This window comes from Struthio camelus, chromosome 7 (genome assembly GCF_040807025.1).
Source record: "Struthio camelus isolate bStrCam1 chromosome 7, bStrCam1.hap1, whole genome shotgun sequence".
Classification (NCBI taxonomy): Eukaryota; Metazoa; Chordata; class Aves; order Struthioniformes; family Struthionidae; genus Struthio; species Struthio camelus.
This window is the reverse complement of record NC_090948.1, coordinates 5,693,008-5,707,570: the sequence shown is the minus strand read 5'-3', so window position 1 is coordinate 5,707,570 and position 14,563 is coordinate 5,693,008. Positions and strand designations below refer to the sequence as shown.

Genomic DNA, 14,563 nt, shown 5'->3' with positions numbered 1-14,563 from the left:
GAATGAAACCACAGAAACCCCAAGCTCTGCTTTGCTAGATTACCTCAGCAATTCACAGAATCACAGAATAGTTGAGGTTGGAAGGGACCTCTAGAGATCATCTAGCCCAACCCCCCTGCAGGGTCACCTAGAGCACTGACCCCTCAAGCAGGGTCACCTAGAACACTACCCAGACAGCTTTTGAATAACTCCAGAGGAGGAGGCTCCACAACCTCTCTGGGCAACCTGTTCCAGTGCTCTGTCACCCTCACAGGAAAGAAGTTCTTCCTCATGTTCAGACAGAACTTCCTGTGTTTCAGTTTGTGCCCGTTGCCTCTTGCCCTGTGGCTGGGCACCACGGAGAAGGGTCTGGCCCCATCCTCTTGACACCTTCCCTTCAGATACTTGTACACATGGATCAGATCCCCCCTCAGTCTTCTCTTCTGCAGGCTGAACAGGCCCAGCTCCCCTCAGCCTTTCCTCATAGGAGAGATGTTCCTGTCCCTTCGTCATCATAGTAGCCCCCTGCTGGACTCGCTGCAGTAGCTCCATGTCCCTCTTGTCCTGGGGAGCCCAGAACTGGACACAGTACTCCAGGGGAGGCCTCTCCAGGGCTGAGGAGAGGGGCAGGATCCCCTCCCTCGACCTGCTGGCAACTCTTTTCCTAACGCAGCCCAGGATCCCATTGGCCTTCTTGGCTGCAAGGGCACATTGCTGGCCCATGGTCGACTTGTTGTCCATCAGGACTCCCAGGTCCTCCTCGGCAGAGCTGCTTTCCAGCAGGTCAGCCCCCAGCCTGTACTGGTGCCTGGGGTTATTCCTCCCCAGGTGGAGGACCCTGCACTTGCCTCTGTTGAATTTCATGAGGTTCCTCTCTGCCCATTTCTCCACCTGTCGAGGTCCCTCTGAATGGCAGCACAGCCCTTTGGTGTATCAGCCACTCCTCCCAATCTGGTATCATCGGCAAACTGCTTTGCTTTGTCTTGTGTTTTTAAGTATTCTTATCGGAAGAATGTAATGGTGGGCCATTTCTAGGATTGTTAGCCCTGTTTCAAATAATATGGCTGCCAGAAGACCCTGAAGATGCAAATATGAAGTACAGCTTTTTGTCTTTTGCAGTTTTCATCTATCATAGCTCATTCTGGAGTGCTGCTTTTGTCTTTCCTTTAATGTTTCTCAAAGCATCTGTTCAAATATAGGGTGTGCTTATGAAGGGATGAGGGAGAAGTAGGGGACAAGGTTGCTCTGGGCCTATGTGTATACAGGGGTGATGTTTTCCTATGTCTTAAAAAGTCTTAACAAGCTTAAAATTTCACAAGCCTTCCCAGCCTCGCTCCAGCGTTGGACCTAAACTCTGGTGAGAGAATGGCTCCTGGCAAGGTGCAAATGTGTCACGCTGAGGTGGTCAGCTGCACTGTAGTGATGCATTCTGGGGATGCAGGATCATCCTGCAGCCAGCACTGCAAGCCAGACAGACGCTCAAAGGAAATACATGGGGACTCCTGAAACAGAAAGGGATGAGGGCTAGATTGGCCGTGTCTGGAGAAACTGCAGGAATAGGCAGACTGAGGAGGGGAAAGTCAGACTATTGCCTTTAGCCAGGAAGTTAAGTATGTTTAACTGATGTTCACTGGAGCCATGGGATGGGAGCAGGGCTGAAAGCACCCTGTATAGACTCATATGTTAAAATCGGGTGGGTCAGATGATGTGCAGGGTTACGTGCTGTGCTAGGGATACCTGTTGGCCGCTTGACCCCTTTCATTAGTGCCTGTGTTCATGCCTGGGTGGTGTACTCTTTCCATCTCTCTTTTCCACCCTCCCTCCTTTTGGCGTTGCCCTGGGCCGGGTAGCCTGCGTTACCTGTCCTTCCTGCGCGGCGGCAGTGGGCAGCAGCACCCGGGTGCTCCTTTCAGATGGGTGCCCTGAGCAGATGTTCTTCTGCCTCTGGCAGGTGATGTGGCCCTGCTTTTCCTATCAAAAACTCTGACAAATAAGCTCTTGTAGCATTAGCAAGCTGTGTGCCATTTGTATGCCAGTCTGGGCAGGACTGCTGAGCTGAAGCTTTAACCAAAGAAATCTTCATTTTTCTTAAGGGATGTGAGTAATGTTGGTAGAGTGTTTAGGCCTGTCAAAGCCGGTGCAGGTAGAGGCTCAGCGCTTGCTGACAACGTGGGATGGCTTAACCTATGTGGCAATACAAAGACACAAAAAGGTGTAAATGGTGTCCAGCTCTCTAGAACTAGTGAGATCAGTGTAATGAAACCTCCAGTGTTTTGTGTTTCATACCTGCCTAATGGGTGCTTTAAGGATGTCTAATGCTCAGCATGCCAGGAGGATGTTTTCTTTTTCTTTTGCAAATGTGTTCTCTATGCTTTGAACTCCCTCCTGTTGGCATCTTGAACATCTGGTACATCAGAGGGAAGAAGGCTCAGGACCATCTACACAGAACTTAAATAGCAGTCTTCCCTTCCTGACTTCTCCCAGCAGGCATTTTGGGTCAGTGTGCCGTTCTTTCCATGTTGTGCTCTGGGGAACTTCATTATAAAATACAAATTAACTGGAATTTATCTTTAATCTTTAATCACAGTAAGAGGAAGAGAGTTTCTTGTGGATGTTCTCAGTTCTTCGCTTTGCTCTGGTCCTTTTTGGGCTGGATTTTTAAGGTCTTCATATCTGTATTAGTCTTGCCATGTCTGCTATGGTGTCCCGGTATCCTCAGCAGTCCTCAGCATGCTAACATCTGTCGCGCATGGTTCATGCTTTTCTGTCACAGAAGAGTTTGTACTATGGCGTCGCATTTGGAGTTTGTTAGATGTGCATCTGTTTAGATTAAACAAATCAGTTACTTCTTGCACTGAGGCCAGGAGGAGATGAGTTTAGGGGAAGCTCTCCATTCCAAAATAGTTTGTGTCTTCAACAGACCCAGGTTTTATTATTTCTTTTCTTCATATTATCACTTCATGTTTCCAGAGGTGAAAAAATCCATCACTGAAACTCAGTTTCTAGCAGAATGGCTGATTTAATATTTTGAAGTACACTAGGCATAAACTGCATCCAAGTGACTCTCCATAATGAATCTGGCAGAAGAAAATCACCTCAGCAGTCAATAAACCATTTGTGATTAGTTCTGAGTCTTTTGAAAACAACATAAAAATGAAAACCATGCATCAAATGATGGGAAAGAGCAGTAGATGGAACTGCTTAAATTTCTTTGCTTATAGCACTGATAGGGCTAAATGGTTTGGCAATGGTAAGCCTTGCAGAAATGAATAATCAGGCCAGGAAGAGAAACTCAACTGAGAATTCTGGGAAGGTCAGGAACTAAGCCAGATATTTATCAAGAGGAAAGTTGATACTGTTTTTGTGAACCAAGCTTTCAGCTGTTTCCCTCAGGATACTAATAGACGTTTCATGGTTAGCGTACTGTAGAAATGTTAAGAGAACTTCACAGCTTACTTGCCACGGGTTGAGTCTATAAAAATGACCTGTGTGGGACTGGGTGTTGAAAATGTTTGATGTATAAATTAATGCTCCAGTGCCATTGGGTTAATTTTTTTAGCCTACTTCATCTCCCTCAGTTACTGCATTTTGGGTGGTCTGAGAGTCATTATTTTCTTCTGACTTTCCTCAGTCTGTCTTGCAGCGGAGTGAGAGCAGGAGGGAGGGAAGAGGCAGCTGAATGCAGTGGAAATAAATAGCAAAATATTTCCAGAAAAGAACCAATTCCCAAGTGTGGGATTAAAAAGCTTTTCCAAAGCCAAGTATTGAGCTCTGAGGAGAGAGAACTGTAAGAAGTGGTTTGCCTGAAGAAGCTCACCTTTTCCCTGTTCCACATCTAGATTTCCTTCTTGGGGGGAGTTGGCAGTAATTCTGTAGTCTCTAGGCATCAAACAGTAAAATCAGTAAATAAGGATTTGAAATAAGGAAAGATTCAATCCTTTCATCTTCTGGACTTTGAAATTTAAAGGTGCATGTGGACTAAACAGGAATACATAAAAGCCATGAGTAAGCATTAGGAGTCATAGTAAGTAGAGTTTGGATGTGATGGAAGCAGTATATCCTTAGCAGTTAAAGGAAAGTATCTGCTGTCCAAGAAATTCGAGAAGCTGGAAAATATTTGTCAAATGTGAATTTTTCGTGTGCTTGAAGTGAAAGAAAGCAATGCTAGAAATAGAAACTGGAGTAGTGTGGAACTTAATTTTATGGTAAGTAAAGTAATTGCTCCTGTAAGTTGCTGGGACTTCTAGGATCCCTGGCTGGACTTGGTGGTATTGTAAGTCCTACCATATTTGTGATTGGGCCCAGGTGAATATATAATATTATTTTGGAGACTGGGTTCAGGATGTAGGAAAAAAAGTCTTTATTTTGGTATGTGGATACAGGTCATAGTGTTTCCTGGACTAGTTTGCATGCCTCAAAGAGAAGAGTATAACTGAGAAATAAATCTGAACTCCCATGTTTTGAAGAGCTATAAAAATGTTTGGACCTCCTATCTGCCCGTAGCAGGAGACGTGATGTTTTAAACCTGCAACACAGGACACAGGTCATTAACCGCGTTATTTTAAAGTTTAGTGAACTGAGAAGATCTTGGCTGCACTGTGTTAATGACTGGAGCTGAGTTAGGCAGCCCGACGGGGTAGGTCTTGAATTTCTGGGTGAGTATCACACACCCTGGCGCACTGATAAGAAGCAGAAGGCTGGAGGCCAGCTGGGTTGTGCAGCTCACTGAGTGCTCTGCCAGGAGTTGTGTTTCTGGGGGGACGGACGCCGGGGCGGGGGGAAATGCGTGCACACGCATGCGCGCTTGCCCGCCAGAAAACACGTGTGTACGTAATGCTCACAGCCAGAAATAGAAGCATTAGCCTGTGCATTTATTATGCTCCAATTCTGCAAGCAGTTGCAGGGACTGTAAGTGGCCCCGTTAGTATGAGCAGCACCGTGTGTTAGTGGAAGCGGTGCTAAAGATACGCTAGTTTGTTTGCAGGATTGGGGCTGTCCTGAATACCATCGCAGAGTTATGCTACATCCTGTTTAAAAGTTTCTGTGTTCTGTGTTACTAGTCACAAAGGCTTTGCTTGTGTCTGTCACTTTTTCCTACCGAATTCCATTAGTTTGTCATTCTGTCTTGCAGACTTGTTTCTAGAAATATTGATGATACGGAGGTAGTAAGATGGTTAGAATTAAAAATCGCTCCCAGTTTCCAATAATAATTAGATTTTCACATATTTTACTGACAAATAACTGAAGAACAAAATAATGCATATTAAATCTATTACATAACTGTTCCTAGCGGTTTTTTGATGATGTAAGGTTTGCAGTAGTTTACAGTATGTGGCGCAGCAGAGCATTAAGAGAGCTCACTATTTTTAGAGGCTGATGTTGTTACCCTGTTCTACAGATAGCGAATCTAGGGCAGAAGAAGATAAAGAGCTTTAGTGAAGGTCAGCCAGTAAGCCAGTAGCAGAGCTCAGTGCAAACCCATTCATTTTCCTCCCTCTTGCCAGCATTGCTGCTCCATTTTCCATTACTTTTCTTTTCCATTACTTTATTTCTTAAACGCGCAGGCTGCAATTTTGGCTGAGAAGTTCTGCAAACAGAATCGATGATCTGTCAATCTGCTTCCGCAGAAAGTAATATTGGCAAAGGAAAGAAGCGGCTTGACTGAGCAGTAACAAGGAAAAGAAATCCAAATAACGCTCTCCCCTCGCCCCAGTCCCCTTCCCAGAAAATAGACCTAGAACCCCAAGAATCTTGTACTTGGACATTTGTGTTAGCAAAGGTGTGATTCATTCCTTTTTCCAGAACAGCATATACACTGCTGGCATGTCTGCACACTACCTGCAGATCTCTTGAAACAGAGATTTTTGCCTATAAAGGTAAAGCTTGGCTAACCTTTGCTTTCTTTGGTATTCAGACAGCAAACTGGGAAAGGCAAAACCACTGATAAGAAACATCTTCAGATGATCCGTGGAATAAATTGGGATAGCGGTGTGGATCAAGATGTAAAATGCAAATGGCTAATGTTGATAGGGTAGCAATTAAGGCAATAATTAGAAATCTGCAAATGATAAAAATACGTATATCAGAGAGAGAAAGAGAGTATTTCCATACAGTGAAATAGAAACCTATCCTTTTTTTAAACTTTAAGAAGAAACTGTATGTAAACCAGAGTAGGGCTCTTGGAAGATGTGCCACCCCACCAGTGACAACGCCACCTCCTTTCTGTAGTTCTCGAAACAGGATAGCAGAACATAGTCTCCATTAATCCAGCTTCACTTCGGAAACGCTCATTGATTTCTGATGTGTACATTAAAAAAAAATCTCAAACTTCGGTAGGATGATTCCTAAGACACATACAGAGAGTATTGACAGAGACTGGAGGAGAAGTCTCTCCTAAACCAGGATATCTGCTTAATATTCATTGCAAAGTTTCTTGCCTATTTAAAAGCCACTTTACTGTTTTTATCATGTGAAGAAGGGCTGTTTGTGATCAGACAGCTCTTGGTTACACGTGGACCGTAGGGGTTACCTCATCATTGGTACCTAGCAGGCTTTTTAGTAGACATTTTATTCACTCTTGAGATGCAAGGAACTGGGAAGCAGAGCAGGGTGATGACCTGATTTGAAAGCTTGAGGGTCATAAACTGAGCAGGGCTGGAAAAAGGATAGGAGAAATTATTCCTGACTCATCTGTTATATTTTCAGAATTCTGTAAAGAGGAGAATAGCATGTCTGCCATCACCTGTTGACTGAAATATTCTTCTAATCTGTCTACAGGAAATAAGGCAGACTCTTTTTCCATAACTACCTGACTTAAATTTCTTAATGTTTCCAGTTCAGACAGGACTACAGTTAATGATGTTTTCAAGTACAACACTCTTTGCCCTTGTCCTAAATTGCTCTTCACTTTTTTTTTTTTTTTTTTGGTCTCCCGTGCTGTGTCTGTATGAGCTCTTGGCACGGGGGAGCGCTGAGTACGCGGTGTCTGCCCTGCACCCTGCTTTCCCTCGTCATACTTGGACACGCTGGTGTGGCCGTGCAGCCACTGCCAGCGCGGAGAGGGCTGCTGGCTTGACTGCCAGAAGCAGTGCATCTTTGTCAGTGGGCTGCTGAGTGAAGTTAATTTGTCACCTCTGATTAGCCTGGGCTCAGCATTGTGTTAGTATGGCACTGTTGCTTCCCGTTCCCGAGCGAGCTCAGAGAACAGTGTGTTCTGCACAGGGCTGCCTTCCCTCTGGGTTGGCGCCTGAGCCGTGCTGTTTATACAGAGGTTGGGTTTCCTCCCACCTCACCGCTGGTGTTTACAGAAGGAATCGTAGTTTCCTGTTGTGTTAGATGTAGCTGTCATTCCTCTGTAGCCTCTTCTCCTTTCTGTTTATGCAGAAATGCTCTTTATCCTCATCAGTTTGAAAGTCTATTGCTTTTCCTCGCACATTGCTATTAATGTAATCAGTTTATAGAAATCAGTTTATAGAAAAATTTCTGAAATTTTCCAGAGTTCTCTTATTCGTTTCCTCCATGTGAAGTTCTGCAGGCGTTATTAAATTCTGAGACTAATGCTGTGGGGTAAAACATAATTATACCTATTTTAAAGCTAAGACACTGAGAATTTAAATTACTTTTTTTGGAAGTTGCGTAGAGACTGAGTAGCACAGCTTAGACTAAGATACACCAGTCCTGGTTATTATTCCTCCTGCAAAATGTTCCAACTACTTCACATCTATCTAGCAATTCAGTAGTCGATTTGCAACAGAAAATAACCTGTATCCAATTCATACATTACTTTTACTTTTTGGAGAAGTGGTAGGAAAAGTTCCTGTTTGGCTAAAATTTTAAGTTTATATATGTAAGTCAAATATGAATTTTCAACAAGAAAGGTGTAGGCACGTTGCACAAGGGCATTGACTGCTTACTTTCAGTGAGGAGGAAATCCAGCATTGCATTGGAAATGAGTGCCTGAGAGGCTTATTTCATATTAAGAACCTAGAGCACGTACTGGACCAAAGTTCTCTGAAGACTCTGTGCTTGAAAATTTAATTTTCTTCAAATACTTTTCCTGCCATGCTTGCTTGTTCTATAAATGCACAAGAGCACTGTGTGTGTCATTCTTTTTATGAAATCTGATCATTAATGTGTTACCAGTGCCTTATTTTATGTATTCATACACTTACATTTTCAAATAACTTACCCTCTCAAACTGTCTTAGAGGCAGGTAAATATTAATTTCTTATTGGTAGTTGGGGTTAGGGAGAATCTGTGCCTGAAGGAGCGGAGTTGCACCAGCTGGAACCTCCTGATTGCTGATGGGGTATGCTGCTTCTTTCAGGCTCTTCTGCCTGAAAATCAACAAAGTCAATGTTTCTTCATGAAGATACTAATTAAAACTTGTGCAGTTTATTCATCTTCATTTTTATACTCAAGGGTGCTATTTTATACGAATGGCCAACTCTGGTCTAAACACTGTTCCGTTATTATTAGTTTGAGAACTCTTTGGTTCCACAGACTCTGTAGGGGTTCCCTCTTTTTGTTGAACAAGGCAGCTTTTTTGTTTGTTTAAATGAGTTAAAATTAAAAATTTAAGGCTTTTTTTTTTTTTTTTTAAACCAGGGAAAGTAGGAGTTTGAAGCCTGTTTCTTGCAAGGTCCCTGACCTGTGTGATGCATTCCTGGTTAAAGGTTGCTGAAAAAGAACTGATCATCTAAATGTTACGAAGAAGAAAATGGACCTCATTGTACCTTTTATAGTTTTTATTCATACCAAAAAGCAAGTTCACTTTAAAACTTTGTTTTAATCCTGCAGTGGTTCTTGCTGCAGGAGACGTTTCAAGTGAACACCATGTTTGTGCAGTTTATTATTCAGTAGAGTGAGATGCTTGAAATCTTCCCAGCATTTAGTGCTGTGAAAATATTTTTGTTGTTGTTAAGGATGTCATAGTAATATCGATTTTATTCTTGGAAATCTGTGCAGTTTCCTTAGTTGTCCTTGAATGATATAGAAAAAAATACCAGGGTATACTATAGTTTAGTATATAGCATAGTACTGCTTCTGTGGTTTAGACCTTTCACAATACCTTCCCTTGATCTGAAACTTGTTCCTAAGCAAATTGTCTACGATATGTAGAATGTTGTGTCTAATTTTCTTAGTATTTTCATTGCGTAATATCCTTTTTTGGTGTATTACACAATTTATCCTTGAATAGGAAATGGAATATTTAGACTTGCAGTTTTACGTAATTTAGAAAAAAAAAGAGCGGCAGAAGATTCCCAGACATCATTATTTCCTTGCGTCTTTCCAGTGGAGCTTGCTGATACCACCGTTTTCAATGTGAGCTAAGCACATTTGCTCTAGTTGTTGTTTCCACAGTAGCATCAGAGGTTTAATGTTTACCTATATGACATGAATGGAAGTTTGCACAAACACCAAGCGGTTGAAGGGTGGAAGTTCTCCAAGCAAAACTTTACAGTCCTGTGGTTTATATTAGTAGTCCACTGATTCTGCCAGCCCAGGAGTTTTGTGAGTGCTTAAGCCCTGCTGGATCCATTTCTGCAGGGAGTCTGGCAGCTTCAGAGGAACCTAAGCTTTTCTTTCAGACCGTAATATGTATGGGTACTGGGGATATCCTAAAGGGAATGAAAGTCTTTTGCTGTTGTTTAAAGAAATTGAAATGACCATTTCCAGTCAGAATCTGAGCTCTTTGACTTGAGGACATCTGGTGTGGCCACGTCAAGTGAGAGTGGGAGGGAGAGCCTTGCTGGAGGTCGCCTTCTGGTTAGATGCTCACCTGTGGTGTGCAAGTATCAAATTTTAGTCCCTGTCGCATCTGTTAGAGAGCGGTGGCTCCTGAGCCAGCTGCTCTGAAGCACAGCAGGAGCTTGAATCCGGGAGTCTCCCGTCTCCTGTTATTACCCAAGCTGGAAGGCTCGGGGAAAGCTTGGGGAAAGCTACGACGAATACCCTTGGTTATTCCAGCAAGTGCTAGCGTGTGGTCATTTGTCTCACTGTGTCCCTAAAGATATTATCTAGGTGTGCTCTCTTTCTTCTGCACATAGCATAAAAATACACATTGAATGGGATATTAATGTTGGCTCTAACTTCATACAGTGGAAAGGAGATGTGGGAGGGCTGAGGGTGCTGCAGCCCAAACCAGCTGCAGAGCTTATATGAAGAGCTGTTCTCGTGAAATGTGGGCCTGGGCTGAGAGACCTTCACAAATAGCAGATACACAAATAGCTTTGAGTCATGACCTAATCAAAACCTAGATTTAAGTCTACTTTTTGGCCCATCTTTATAAAACACGACTATCACAGTTGTTGTTTAGTCACTTGTGGTTTTTTCCCATGGTTCAGTATTCTGCCTGTATCTAATTGCCCTGCCTTCTAGCAGTTTGTTTACTGATAATAGCCCTATTAATGTCAGTTGGTAGTGATTTTCTTTTTCTTTTCATTCAAGACCTGACAGCCAGCACACCTTTGAAGTCCCTGAAGAATTAGTTGCCTTGGGAATTTTTCATGTTGCAACCTATTCATGTTTTCTTAATTAGCTTTCAGTAATTGTAACTGAATACACAACAATCATCTTCATAATGTCATTAATAAAGTTTCTTAACCATGCTCGTGGGCATTTGGGGCGTTTTGCAATATATCAATAAAAAGATTACAAAACACAAATAGTAACAGCTTATAAATAGAAAGATCTGAACATCAAAGCCTTAAAGGTGTTTTGGAACTAGATTTTTTTTCAAGCCCCGCTCTAAATGTTTTTTTAAAAAGGATAACAAAACAATGAAATACTGAAAAAGAACCGACTAGAAACAAAACTCCCAGAGGACGTGATTTTAAAAAAGTAAAAAAAAAAAAAAAAAAAAGTCAGGAGACTGTAGAAACTTATTCACGTCGATTCAACAACACTGATTATACTGAAGAAGCAATTTTTAACTGAGAATTCCACATTTCAATTTGTCTAAAAATGTAGATTTAAAGAAAGAGCTATTCACCTGCTTGTGGGATCCCTGTATGTCAGGATGCACACTGTGGTTTGAAATATGTGTATGGAAACACAGGGAGTGGGAATTAAATAGTCAAAGCTATACCATTAGGTATAGTTTTATATATACACCTATATAACTGTATACCTGATAGTTTTTGTTTCTGTCATTCAAAAGTGGTGAGAATAATTACATAAAACAATTGCATGCTGTGTAGGCTGATAATGTCTTTAGTCAGAACTTTAGGCTATTTTTTTTTAATAGTCATGGCATGGTCCATTAAACTAGTACAATGTCTTCAGCTCTTTTAGTCTGAAAACATGGAGGACGTTGCATGCTACTCATTCCACACTCATAACTTTTCTCCTGAAACTCTAAACTGTCAGTAAGGCTGGAAAATGTGTTTTAGGAGAGGAGAATATCTCCTGCTGAAGTTCTAGATTTCACTGCTGCCTTCTACAGCAGCTAATGATGGTTGGAAGCTACCATGTAACTGCTGAGTAATGGGCATCTGTTCATACTAGTTTTGTATTATTGGAGTGTTTATGGCCATATAGACGTCCACGTAGTAGCCTGTGCGTACTGGTGATTCAAATCATAAAATACAATTCTGCTTGGTGGTTGTTGCTTATAGGGAAAGGTAAATGCAGCCCTCGACTCCGGCATACCTTGCTATTTAATCTCAAAGAGTAATTAGCCATGGTGAGCATTAAGTGCGTATAAACAGGCAAACACTGTGCATGCCTGTGTGTCCATTTTGGTTTGTTTTCTTTCTCTGATACGCTTTCTGAGTGATTGCAGAAAGTGTTCTTCTCTTTTCTAACATTACTAATTCTTTTGCTCTGGCCTTTAAATTTTGTGTTTTAATATGACGGTAAAGACCAGTTGTTAGGGATTTTTTCTTGTTAGCATTCACCAATAAATTCATCTGAGTAGTACTTAGGCTTCTGTTTACTTGCTTAAAAAAGGTATGTTTTCCATTTAAGTGGGCAGTTGTTCAAAAGTGTTGCAAAACTGTGTTACACAATGCAAGAATTCCTAATACATAAGCAATAAACAGGCGTGGTAAGCTGTTGTCAACTATTTAGGTCAGTATGCCATGAATCAGTATTTATTATCTAACATTTTCAGAGTACGAAATTTTGACCTTTTAACTGTGCAGCTCAGTTTGGCTGCACAAAGATGCAGTTTACACACAGAGCAACAGTTTCACTTCTGAAATCTTAGCATTCATAGCTTGGTATTCAAAGTGAAGGCAGCTCTCTGAGATGGAGTATTAGTATTCTCGCCATGTACAGCTTAGGCAACCTTTCTCTTCCTTAATAGTTAAATGCAAAAAAGATTGGAAGGCATTAAAAAAAAAAAAAAAAAGCTATGTGTTTCTTGTGCAGTTTCCCTCATCATCCTTTTTCAAGCTTTCTTTTTCAAGGGCAGGACGTGACCTTTAAATGCCTATGGAGTTGTAACTAATATGAAATCATTTTATAAGCAGTGATCAAAAAGCGTATTGATGAATGCAGTCATGCCCTGTAGCTTTTTATCCCAACATCGCGTTCATCTAACCTGATAATCTGTCAAAGCTCCTATTAAATGTGAATGAATACTTTCAAATTGCAGCTCTCATTCTCCAACCAGTTTCCCAAAACACTCCCACTGTGGTTATCAACAGAGCTTTATGTGTAATAATGATGTGGTTCAGCTGGTACTGGGTATTTGTGATAATGAGAATATAAATCCTTTGGACGGGATGTTTGTTAGTAGGCAAGCCCTTAGCCTTTCTGGCATAGAAGTCCAAGGATAACGGTTTAAGTCAGACAAAGCACAGGGTACTTTTCGGGAAAACAGTAGGTGAGAACACAAGTTCTTTAGTCAATATTCTCATTTCACAAATTAGGTTAACATGTCCAAACTTCCATTTGAAACTGCATGGTGGATCCTGTAGTTATTGCTGTTGCTGCTGTTCGTTACTGCATTTAAAAACATTTGAGATGCTTCATGGAGTAGAGATGGGAAGAAATCAGGTTCAGAAGAGCGATCAGATAGTGTTTGGGTTGAGTATCCACCCAGCTCATAAGGGCAAAATATGCTAGCTGGTGAGTCATCGAAACCCATTCTCTACCCCTGAATTAAACCAGTATCTGGTCAGTTTAAGAGCAGCAATGATTTGTGCCCAGGCTTCCTTCTGAATCTCCTACAATGGGTCTTTCCCTCCAGTATGTACTTGGGAATTTGCAAACTTTTCCACTCTGGTTTTCAGATAATGAAGCTTGTCCTGCTATAGATAGTAGGATGGCTTCATAGACTAGTCCTGTACCTCCTCCTAGGATTCTGAAAGTAAATTATCCTGTTATACCATTGCAAGTACTTAAAGCACATCCAAAAGCTGTATACTGTTTTAATCTCTTGGACCGTTCAAATGATTACGGCATGAAGGGAATTTGACTAGGTGCTTGTCTGTCTGTCTTGCAGCAGAGAACACTTCTAATTCCTACGTTTCAGTTCACTGCGGCAGAAAGTCTCTCATGTTCTAACCAAATCCAAATAATGAGGGTTTGTGTCACTGTTACGGCAATCAAGAAGGTGGCTTTCACAACTTCTTACGTTGCTAGCATTGCATCAAAATCTTTTATCTGTTTGAATCACATACAGAACAATTTTTCAGACTTCTGCATTTGCAGGCATAGCAATTTTCTGTAGAAGTGTTGATTTTTTACAGATTGTATAAAAATGTTCTAAAAGTCAAATGGTAAGGATGGATGAGAGAAGCACATCACATGATGGTAATCTAAAAGTCAGTTACAGATGTTTATGCTTTTATAACATTGAGATCCATGAATCAGATAAATAGGAACACTAATGAAAACGAGCAATGTTTCTTGTCTCTAGGGAAACAGAAAGTAATCCGCTGGGGTGTTCCAATTTAAAAGAAGTTTAGTTCCTGAGCAATCTGAGAAAGGGAAGTTGAGTCAGAATTGAGATTTTTTTTTTTTTTTCCCAGAGTTTTTTAGGCATCTAATGGTGCAGACGGGCTTTCCATTGGCTACAACAGGAGTTTGGTATGCAGCTGTTTTTTAAAATCCTACTGACCTCTTCTGAATACTCGTTGACCATGAACCTTGTATTCCAATACTTGGTAGGAACGCTAGGCTTTGTGGTTCCATTGTTGCCATGAATATATCTATTTTATAGCTTTAGGAGTGGTTTAGTAGCTCCAGTCAGGTCAAAACACATGGCATCTGCTCCTGCTGTGGAGCCTGCAAGCAGCCCACGGCCAGTTGCGGTGGAAAAGATGCCTGGAGTATAGTTGTGTAGTGTAACACTCACCCACCTTTCGGGCCGAGCAGAGCCTGGTGGTTAGAGCCGCGACAGAGACACCATAGGCAGGCCTGTGGGAAGCTGTCAGAGGACAGAGGCAGTTCAAACCTCATATCTGAGTTAAACTTCGACAGCAGCTACTTATAGGCTTAAGCTGGGCTTAGGGCCTTATTGTCCTAGGCACTCTACAAATGCATCAGCGTGAGACTTCAAAAATCAGTAAGCAGATATATTTAGGCAGAAGAAGGGAACCTGTTTGTTTAGTCTGATCCCTGCCCGAAGACC

General features: G+C 41.7%; 1 protein-coding gene across 1 annotated transcript in view; it reads left to right on the top strand.

The window, feature by feature from the left end:
* The window catches only part of HTRA1 (HtrA serine peptidase 1), a 36,065-nt gene that overhangs the window by 3,031 nt on the left and 18,471 nt on the right, over positions 1-14,563 (top strand). The gene's annotated exons all lie outside the window — the stretch shown is intronic.